This window comes from Macrobrachium nipponense, chromosome 21, assembly GCF_015104395.2.
Source record: "Macrobrachium nipponense isolate FS-2020 chromosome 21, ASM1510439v2, whole genome shotgun sequence".
Classification (NCBI taxonomy): domain Eukaryota; kingdom Metazoa; phylum Arthropoda; class Malacostraca; order Decapoda; family Palaemonidae; genus Macrobrachium; species Macrobrachium nipponense.
This window is the reverse complement of record NC_087212.1, coordinates 38,631,455-38,641,722: the sequence shown is the minus strand read 5'-3', so window position 1 is coordinate 38,641,722 and position 10,268 is coordinate 38,631,455.

Here is a 10,268-nt window from a genome sequence, read left to right as displayed (position 1 = left end):
ATTATTCCGATTTCTGCATTTTTCTATTTCCTTACTAGAGACCGCAAAAGTATTTTACGTTTCTGAAAATTATATTTTTTAATCCATTCAAAATACTTCTTCCGTTTACCATAAGATGACAAATGCCTCCGTTTGTTATTCATCAGTTTCCTTATCCTTTGGAGTCTTCATCTTCAGTTTAATATCTTTATTCATATCCACTCTTTCTGTCCCATTTCGTTCCCTTCTTACATCTATTTCTATTGTATGACATCTAACCTGTCTACTGTTTATTCTCTACTGTTTATTCTATAGCATTCATTCTATCCCACGAGCTTGATAGCGCGCATAACCTACCTCGCCACCACCAGGGGCGGACAAACAGGTTTACAGGAGGAGGGCGGACGTGTCATGTCTCCCCTACCTTCCCTATCCCTTACCTACCCCGGCCCCATCCGGGGCAGACAAACAGGTTTGCAGCAGGAGGGTGGATGTGTCATATCTCCCCTACCCTCCCTATCTCTTACCTACCTCGGCCCCATCCGAGGCGGACAAACAAGAAAGACCCAATCGGATTGTATTATCGCATAAAGTCTCTAACTTATCAGTTATCTTATGAACGTCTATCCCATTTATAATGGCTCTTTTGCAATCTTCACTCCATCTCTTGATAATTATTCTAATTCCTCTTTCTAATCACCTCTATTCACATTTTCCGTTATTCTTATCAATATTTTGTTTCCCACCTCTTCCTCCATCACTTGTATCCTTTTCCCTTCTATCCTCTCTCTCTCTCTCTCTTCCTCTCTCTCTCTCTCTCTCTCTCATTTTAATCCTCTTTTCCTTCCCGACTTCTTCCATCACCTGTATCCCTTTTCCTTCCTCTATATTTCCTTCTAATCACCCTTTCATTCCCCACCTCTCCTTCCATCGCTTGTATCCCCCTTTCCTTTCTTTTTTCTTCATTTCATTTTAATCACCCTTTCATTTTTTCCATCACTTGTATCCCCCTTACCCTTTGTTTTCTTCATTTCATTCTAATCACCTCTTCATTCCTTTCATCACTTGTATCCCCACTTCCCTTCGTTTTCTCTGTCTAATTCTAATCACCTTTTCATTCCTTTCATCACTTGTATTCTCTTGCTTTCTCTTTTTCTATCACATTCTAATCACCTTCTCATTCTTTCCATCACTCGTATACCCTTTTCTCTTCCCGTCTCTCTATTTCATGCTAATTACCCTTTTCATCCCCCACCTCTCCTCCCATCAATTATACCCCCTTTTTCGCTCCTTTTTCCTATTTTATTCTAATCACCTTTTCATTCTTCATCTCTCCTTCCATCATTTGTATCCTTTTTCCTTCCTTTTTCTCTATTGCATCCTAATCACCTTTTCATTCTCCATCTCTCCTTCCATCATTGGCATCCCTTTTCCTTCCTTTTACTCTATTTCAATCTAATCACATTTTCATTCCAACCCACCAATTCATATTTCTCTTATTCATTCTAATCACCTTTTCATTCCGCCACCTCTCTTTCCACCACTTCTATCGCCTTTTCCTTCCTCTGTGCTTCCTTCCCTTCTTCCCTCCCATACTCTCTTCCTAGAAGGGATAGAAGAAGAAGGAGAAGGAGAAGAAGAAGAAGAAGAAGAAGAAGAAGCTGACTGTCTCGTCTCTGGTTCCCCCTGAGGCTTGGAGCGTGTAGACGTCGTGACCCGCCGCCAGATAGCATCACCGGTAGTTCTGCTCTGTAATTACTCTGTCAACGCCTTGCCCTGTGATGCCCCCTCAAGGGTCAAGCCCGTAAAGCCCCGCTCACCTCCGACTGCCTGCCTGCCAAGCCCCTGCCTGCCCTGTGCCGTCCATGATACCCCCACCTTGCATCCCTCTCTCTCTCTCTCTCTCCGCTGTTATCTAGATAAGGGCACTTCTACCCCCCCACCCATACCATTACCCGGATACCCTGCCTTGCCCCGCCTAGCTCCTACGCCCCCATTATCCAGTGCCCATTTAACCGCCAGCCATTACCACCCACTCAGGGATATCACCATACAGTATCCTTTCAGTATCCTTTGTATCACCGACGCCATTAGTAAGGGCAGAATGCAATGACCGTCTCCTGCAAAAAAAAAAAAAAAAAGAAAAAAAAGAAAGAAAAACATCCCAAAGTGAGAAATAAAAGAAATTCCACCCATCTCTTCAAATCTCTCAAACCGTAAATCCCCTCCAGAGGATCATTTCTCTCAGCACCTGCTAATCCGACCAGAAATCCAACCTGCTAATCCACACACACACACACACACACCAGAGCCATATACCAACTCCCAGCTATGGCTTCTGCCACCGCCAACTATTACAAGGGCCCAATAAAACCCATTAGCTCTCACCTTACTGCTAATTAGGTCTCCCAGTTCCTTTTATATCACTCGGACTCAAACGCTACTGCCATATTAAGTTATCCCTGACTCCGGGCCATTCCAAAGGTCTTCGTTTGATTCCGTTTCGGATGAGTGTTTTTTCGTTTTTTTTTTTTTTTTTTTTGACGCTCAACTTATTTTTTTTTTCATTTTGTTTTCGACGCGTCATGCTGTTGTAAAGAATGGAATCAAGAATAGAATATGGATGGGGACCAATGGTTTTAGCTGAGTAAAGATTTGGTTACTTGCTATTCTAAGAATAATTGCAGGTTCTTCATAATAATGTCATTCAGTATATCTAATCTGGCCTCCACTTATTTTTGTCATACTTTCAGTGAGCATATGTTGTAATATCTAAACATATTCATAAAATGTATTTAGGAATCAAAATATTTAACATAACCATGCAGATACTTACTACAAATTCTAACACCATTCCCCCTACTTTTTTTTTTTTTTTTTTTTTTTTTGAAAAAACATATGGTTACATTTACATGTTCATGCCCTAGACATCTTAATACCATGACATCAACTTAATTATCAATGGATCGGCTAAGTTTAGCCCATAGCCAAAAACCATCAAAATCGAATTTTTGAGACGACTGTACATGACATTCATTATCATGAAACTATAGCATTAATTTCATTGTGTCTATATTCTGAATTTGTATGTGACTAAGATGCGAAACAGTTTATTCACTGTTATCATTATAGAAAGCTTCTGTTCGCATCATTGAGAACACTCGCTGAAGATCGGCAGGTTTTGTCGTACAGAAGTACTGCTGACACTCGTGTCTCCTGCTTTAAGTGAAAATCTTTAACATTCCGTTTATATCTATCTAAAACGTTCCAACGCGTCGAGGAAAACGTATAAAACAAAACAATTTTGAACTTGGACTGGAATATCTCGTGAATGGTTTCATCTAAGTTGGGTGAGGATTACCTCATCGAGGCCTTCCAATTTTGATGGCATACTTTTTGATCGAAGCAGTGAACTCTCAAGTATAGTGTATTATCTCTCTCTCTCTCTCTCTCTCTCTCTCTCTCTCTCTCTCTCTCTCTCTCTTTCCTCAACGTGACCCAAAATAGTCGAATAACAACTATGTACGTTATTCATCACTTAGGTCAACAGAGGCATTCAGGATTTTTAGGGATTTCGCCCACTCATCTCAGTTGTGACCTAGACGCTATCATCAATCTCTTACGAAGCCAGAGCGAAACAGAGAGAAATTAATAGCCAGTTAATTTCATTACTAGTCTGGAATTACAATCAATGGTGATTAGTGGTCGTAATATATGCTACTTTTAATAAATATGCTTTGTCTTCATACCGTCTTCCAACTAATCGATTAATAGACCCATTTTTTTTTTCTTTTTTAACAAACGGAGAAACGGAACGAAAAAAAAAATCAAGAAAGGAATCGGGACCCATTCATAGTTTCCACTCCCACGAGAACTTCAGAAACGCAGAGGGATGAAAATGAAAAAGGCCCGCGGCTTAAAAGGGCGCGCGCGAGAGAGACGCAAAACCTCCGCCAAAACCTGCCACGTCAGTATTACCGCTTCGTCCCAGCACGTGACCGCCGCTATTCAGCGTCTGTGAAGAAACCCTCTACGCATTCATTATTCACCTTCACGTTCCGTGTGTGATCTTCCTCTTGGATGCGCTTTTGTTTGCTTGAGTTTCCCCTTTGACCCACTTCGGGGCCCAGTTTATAGAAAACGAGAATGGAAGGGCGCACTGTCTTTAAGTGACCCGATTCTAGGGAGGCCATGCGTGAAATGCCTTGTTTTGTGTAGGCTATTCACCGGGCCATGTCCCGTAGCCATTGTGATAACAGAATATGGACAAGAAAAATGAATGGAAATTAATTTGTCTTTTATCCTTCGCTGTCCTGTGCTTGTTCAATACCCGACTTCGTTCTATTCAAAGCTCCTTTTTTTATTTCATTTTTTTAACTTCTCGGGTTATTTATCATAATTCAAGGGCTGATTTTTTGGACCACCTATAAACAACAGAATGAAGATCAGTCGTAGGATTATATTGAATGTAAAACATAAAGGCATCATTATATATTATATAATGTATAAAACTAGGTAATATATATATATATATATATAGGTATATTATATATAATATAATTACATATATGTGATAAATATAAATATATATATATATCATATATATATATATCTATATAGATATATAGATATATAATAATATATATATATACATACATATTCGTATGTATGATATATTTTATATATAGACATAAATACACACACACACACACACACACTCACACATATATATATATATATATATATATATATATATAGATATATATATATATATATATATATATATATATATATATGTATGTATATATATATATATATATATCATATATATATATATATATATATATATATATATATATAGATATAATCAATGTCTGTGTATAGGCAGGTAACTGTATGCAAACTTATATTGCATATCGATGAAATAATTGTTTTGGAAGAAGAAATCTACGCGTACCGCTATCTTAGGAAGCCGAGAAATAATAAGAGCCTTAGCGTCACTGAAGTGAAAAAGCAGAATTAAATAATAAAGTGAGTCTGGTTTTTTAAGTGGGGTTTTGAAGCTCACCTAAAAGAGCATATTGGTTTCATGCCGAAACGCATGAGCCTAGATTTACATTCAAATGAAACTCTTAAAGGAGGCGCCATTGTAAACTATTTGGCGCTCTTCTTGCGAGAATATAACGACATAAGCGCTACTTAAATATCAGAAAAAGAACAGCTATTTTTCTCCTTTTAAAAAAGAGCAAGTCTACCGGGCCTGGGCTACTACAAAGAAGTCCTAATTTGTCCTTCCTATGATACTCAGCTCTGACAATAAATGTCGGTGTATCCCTTTCGGTGTTTTCTACGCCTCTTGAGCGGTATGGATATATAGTTTTTTATTTTTTTTTTATCTAATGGATACTTAACTTTTTCCCGTTATTGTCAGATATTGGAATTATCTTAACCACGAGTCTTTCGTGAAAAGTATCTCTGTGTGACTACTTTCTCATCTATATCTTTGTGTGCAGTTTCTCATTATTATATATATATATAGTATATATATATATATATATATATATATATATATATATATATATAATATCGAACTACAAATGTCCTTAAATATCTAATTCGCTCTACCTTGGAATTAATATATTTTCATATATGCTTAACCGAGGGGGAATTTATTAAGCGATAATAGAATTGGCGATCGACAGGCGCGAACCAGCGCCCTGTCAATTCCAGGACTGGCAGTGAGGACTTAAACCACCCCGACACCGCAAGTGTGTCGGGGTGTTTAAGGCTTCACTGCTAGTCCTGGAATTAAGAGGTCGGCTGGTTCGCGTCTGTCGATCGCCAATTCTATTATCGCTTAATAAATTCCCCTCGGTTAAGCATATATGAAAATATATTAATTCCGAGGTAGAGCGAATTAGATATTAAAGGACATTTGTAGTTCGATATATGTACATGAATCACGGTAATGTGATAGACTTTTATATATATATATATATATATATATATATATATATATATATATATATATTTATAATCCCAAATGGCTGTAATAACGGACTTGTAACAGTCTCCGTGAAGAACCAACATAAATACCAAGACATCTTGGGCATTCAAATTTATATATGATATTGGACTTCATGAAATCCTGTAATTTGTCCTTGTAATTAAAAAACCCTCCAATTTTTTTGTGGATTCATGGAATAAGATTAAGTTTCAAAAAACCAAATTCCTTTTCAATAATATTTCTGACTTTTACACGTAAACTGGTCTGAATGAATAAATGGGATGGGTGCATACATAGTTAATTTAGGTACATTAAAATTAAGGGTGGGTGCTGACAGATACCTCGTTAGCAATTTACTAATAATGTTAAAAACCAGCTTTTTGGGAGGGAAACGAGTTCTTAACAAAATATTCTAAAGAAACTCGATTTCAAGATGAAAGGAGAGCCAATCAGATGTGTACCGAAGGGCCCTAAAAACCAAAGTAGATATAGCATTAATCTTAAAATTACGGAAACACGAGCTAAAAAAGTTGTTTCCGAGCCCAGTGAAGGTACTCTTTCTAAAAACACTTGTGTTGAAAAGGTGGTTATCTCTAGTTATTTTTATATCCAAAAGGCCAGGGAGTCATCTTTCTCATTTTCCAACGTAAATTTAATGTTAGGATGGGCTTCATTTATGTAATCTAAAAAAAGCTGGCATTGCCACGAAAATTTAAATAAATAAGGCAAAAGTATCGTCAACATATCGTCTATAAAAAAAGTGGCTTAAAATTCCCAGGACAATCATTAAGAAAATTCTCCTCCAAATGTCCCATAAAAAAAATTTGCAAACAACGGTCCCAAAGGAGAACCCATGGCAACCCCTCTGCCTGCAGAAAGAGCTGCCCAAAAAAACAAAGGTGGCATCTTGACAGCAAGTTCCAAAAATGTTTTAAAAAGTTGCCTATTAAAACCACAGAAGGTCTCATCATTACTAAAAACTTTATCCAAAATGATTTCAATTGTCTGAGAAACAGGGACGTTAGTGAACAATGATTCAACGTCCAAACTAGCCATATACAAATCACCATCCTGTAAATAATTTCTTGCTGAAATACATAACATTCTTTAACGAATATTTAGAGTAAGCATATTCATTGAGTATTTTGACCAAGAATTTGGAAATATTATATGTCGGGCTATTGTATGCGGACATTATCGGTCTCAATGGTATACCGTCTTTGTGTATTTTTGGAAGCCCATAAAGAATGCCAAAGGAAGACCCGGTAACAAATAGTTCTTGGTAGACATCATCAGAAAATAACTTTTCCTGTTTAAGCTTTCTAAGAAAGCGATTGATCTTGTCTTCGTTTTTGTAAATATCAACAAAGTTGGGTCACCATTAGTTTAAATTTAGAGCCATCAGACAAAATAACTTTCATTTTTTCAAGATAATCAGCCTTGTCCAGAATCTGTCAGCACCCACCCTTAATTTTAATGTACCTAAATTAAACTATGTATGCACCCATCCCATTTATTCATTCAGACAGTTACGTGTAAAAGTCAGAAATATTATTGAAAAGGAATTTGGTTTTTTGAAACTTAATCTTATTCCCATGAATCCACAAAAAATTGGAGGGTTTTTTAATTACAAGGACAAATTACAGGATTTCATGAAGTCCAATATCATATATAAATTTGAATGCCAAGATGTCTTGGTATTTATGTTGGTTCTTCACGGAGACTGTTACAAGTCCGTTATTACAGCCATTTGGGATTAAGTTATAGACTGGGTCCAGAATCTCTAATCCCGAGTTCTCTTATATATATATATATATATATATATATATATATATATATATATATATATATATATATATATATATATATATATAATAAAATATTAAAACCCAGGGCTTGAATGAAGAGCATCTTTATTTGCGACTAGTTTCGGAGATTTACTTTCCTCCGTCATCGGGCAATCTATAAGTATGTGTCCACATTTGCTGTAGTGCAATGTACATTGGAAAATCTAAACGACAGTTCAGGGTTCGCATTTTCGAACAGCTCGGAAGATCTGTTAGGACAAATAGGCCATTAAGCAAACCACCATTTAGTGCCATTCGTCAACACTCTGAAGAATATGACCATCCTATCAATGTAGATTCCTTTTCAGTCCTTACTTGCAGAACCAACGCAATGGAGCTCGGAGTGGTTGAGTCTCTATATACCATAAGAGATAAACCCTCTCTTTGTAATAATGAAAGGTCTGTTGAATTGCTGTGTTTTTAGATTTTTAGGTTTTTTCTGCTCTCTTTGACAACAAACAATGTATTTCTCTATATTTTAAGATTTTGCTGCGAGTTTAGGTTATGTCTTGTAATTGTGTAATTTTATATTTTATTTTGGTTCGTTAATTTTAATGTAACTTATAGTTAATTATGTAATTTTATCTTATTTTGCTTTGTTTAATGTAACTTATATTACGTCATTGATTTTAATTGTAAATAATATCTCATTATAGATTGCCCGATGACGGAGGAAAGTAAATCTCCGAAACTAGTCGCAAATAAAGATGCTCTTCATTCAAGCCCTGAGTTTAATATTTATTATTCGTCTCCGATTTCCACGGAACTCTATTGCTGATATATATATATATATATATATATATATATATATATATATATATATATATATATATATATATATATATATACATATATATACATATATATATATATAATATATATGTATATATACATAGTATATGTATGCTTATACGTCAATAAATAGCTTGTGACAATATAGTCTCTGTGTTTTTAGCATTGTACCTCGAAAATGTGTTGAAATAACACGAAAGCGCTCGGTACTCATCCTTTTATTTTTCCTGTGGCTTTGGCTAAATAGTATATGTATATATACATATATAGCATATGTATATATACATATATATGCATATGCATATCTATACAGGAACGCCATTTACCCTTCGTAGAAATGGTATCAAAAGGGTTTAGAATTACGTTTCCAAAAATATATATATATATATATATATATATATATATATTATATTATATATATATATATCTAATACTATCGTATACATACATACATATTACATTCATACACACACATACACACTCACACAGAGCATCTAAATGCATACACACAAAAGGCTGGAGCATAAAGCGACCCTAGCGAGAGAATCGATGACTACTAATAAGTCTTCAGAAGAGGAACCAATTCTTTAGGAAGAGACAGAATCAAATATACAATTAAAAGGCGGCCATGTGTGATTGGTCATTTCGCTCTTCCGGCTGGTCGACTCTTGTATAATGATAGGACGTGCGTCTGCCTGCGGGGGGTCCCTGGGAGAAAAGGGGGGCGTCTCCTGTGGGAAGTGGAGGGGGTATGGAGAGGCCCCGAGGGGGAAGTAACCCCTTGGGAGGGGAAGCATCACACGAGGAGCAGGAGCAGGAGCAGAAGGAGAGAGAGAGAGAGAGAGAGATTAAGATAAGCGGGATGGAAAGCAACGAGAGAGAGAGAGAGAGAGAGAGAGAAATATTTATATAATTGGAAGGGAGGATGACACGGAAAGTAGGGATTACAAAAAAATATAATAATAACAAATCAGAAGGGAAGAATAACGATAGAAAATGTAAGAAAGACAAAAGGAAAAAAGGAGAGAGAGAGAGAGAGAGAGAGAGAGAGAGAGAGAGAGAGAGAGAGAGAATGTTTACCGGAAGCAATTCATTAGCATATGCGTGAATCTACAACACCCTGCAAGTGACGCATAATTTTTCAGGATAATCTTTTATCACTGAAAACCTTAGCAGTGGACTTTATGCTGATTCATTATCTACAAGAGTCGACTAAAATTGCCAAACGAACTAAATACTTCTCTGTTGATATGTAAGAAATTAGGACATAAAAATCTACGAAATAATCGGTTTAAAAACTTGCTTTATAAGAACTAATTGATATCAATTCAAAATTAAGTCGAAATAAAGCAGATTTATTTCATAACCAAAGGCCTTGAAAATGGCAGCCTAATGTCCTTTACTAGCACAGAACCGAGGAGAACGAACAAAACGAAGGGAGAAAAAAAAGATAAGGCTTAATATAGTTAAAATAAGAGACTTTTAAGAATAATGTAAATAAAACCTCTTCTATCTTGATTTATGGATTCGTTTCCTAGTTAATACTTTGAAACGCAGAAAACAAAATGAAATAGAGAAAGGCTTCTTTGACGGCGAGTGAAATGTTTTTAGTCATTTCCACTCTTATATTGCAAGGTTTTCAG